Source organism: Oncorhynchus clarkii, chromosome 10, assembly GCF_045791955.1.
Source record: "Oncorhynchus clarkii lewisi isolate Uvic-CL-2024 chromosome 10, UVic_Ocla_1.0, whole genome shotgun sequence".
In the NCBI taxonomy this organism is placed as follows: domain Eukaryota; kingdom Metazoa; phylum Chordata; class Actinopteri; order Salmoniformes; family Salmonidae; genus Oncorhynchus; species Oncorhynchus clarkii.
Window position 1 is genome coordinate 73344406 of NC_092156.1, and position 1244 is coordinate 73345649.

Sequence of the window (1244 nt, forward strand, 5' to 3'; positions counted from 1 at the left end):
AGTGAACAAAATGTATAAACGCAACATGGGAACAATTTCAAAGATTTTACAGAGTTACAGTTCATATAAGGAAATCAGTCAATGGAAATAAATCAATTAGGCCCTAATGTTTGGATTTCACACGACTAGGCAGGGGCGTAGCCATGGGTGGTTCTTGGAGGGCATAGGCCCACCCACTTGGCATCCAGGCCCACCCTCTGGGGACCCAGGCTGCACTAATCTGAATGAGTTTTTTTCCCCCACAAAAAGGCTTTACTACAGACAGAAATACTCCTAAAAATGTCAGGGATATTTTTTTTCAGTTCGTGAAACATGGGACCAACACTTTACATGCTGCGTTGATATTTCTGACCAGTGTACATCTCCTTCCAAGCTGCAGGAGAGAGGCCTAATCCATTTATACATAGTAGTAGGGGGGAATGAGATGCTCTGGGAATCCGACAGGGACTTTGACAGTGACAATGGCCATTTGACTGCGCATCCGTTAATATGGGCACTTAGTTTTTGTTTGGACTTCATATTGTTCAGATGTAGCTTGTTATCGAATAGGGCCCTATGGTAATATGGTTTTACTATGGTAGTTAGACTTATGCAGAAGTTATTATATGAAATAATGAGTTATTATATGAAGTTATTTTATGAAATAATGAGTTATTATATGAAGTTATTATATGAAATAATGAGTTATTATATGAAGTTATTATATGAAATAATGAGTTATTATATGAAGTTATTTTATGAAATAATGAGTTATTATATGAAGTTATTATATGAAATAATTAGTTATTTAATGAAGTTATTTTATGAAATAATGAGTTATTATATGAAGTTATTATATGAAATAATGAGTTATTATATGAAGTTATTATATGAAATAATGAGTTATTATATGAAGCTATTATATGAAATAATGAGTTATTATATGAAATAATACCAAAATGTGCATACTGTACTTTGATAAAGATCCGCCTGTATTTCTGCCATCTCCACGGTACTATACCAGTTGAACAGGCTATCGTTTATGCCTGAACGAGATCTGGTCTGTCATTCAAATTTACGCATAACAAAATCCACCGCAAACCCTACGAAATATTTCAGTGAAATCCGTATAGAACCTCTGGAACATTCTGTTCAAAATATTTATTTAGTTTATTCCCCCAAAACCACGTGTCATGTCAAGTCAACCTTTGACCTGTCGGGGATGACGTTTATAAAGAGGGGGGGGGGGGGTGAATTCTCTGCCT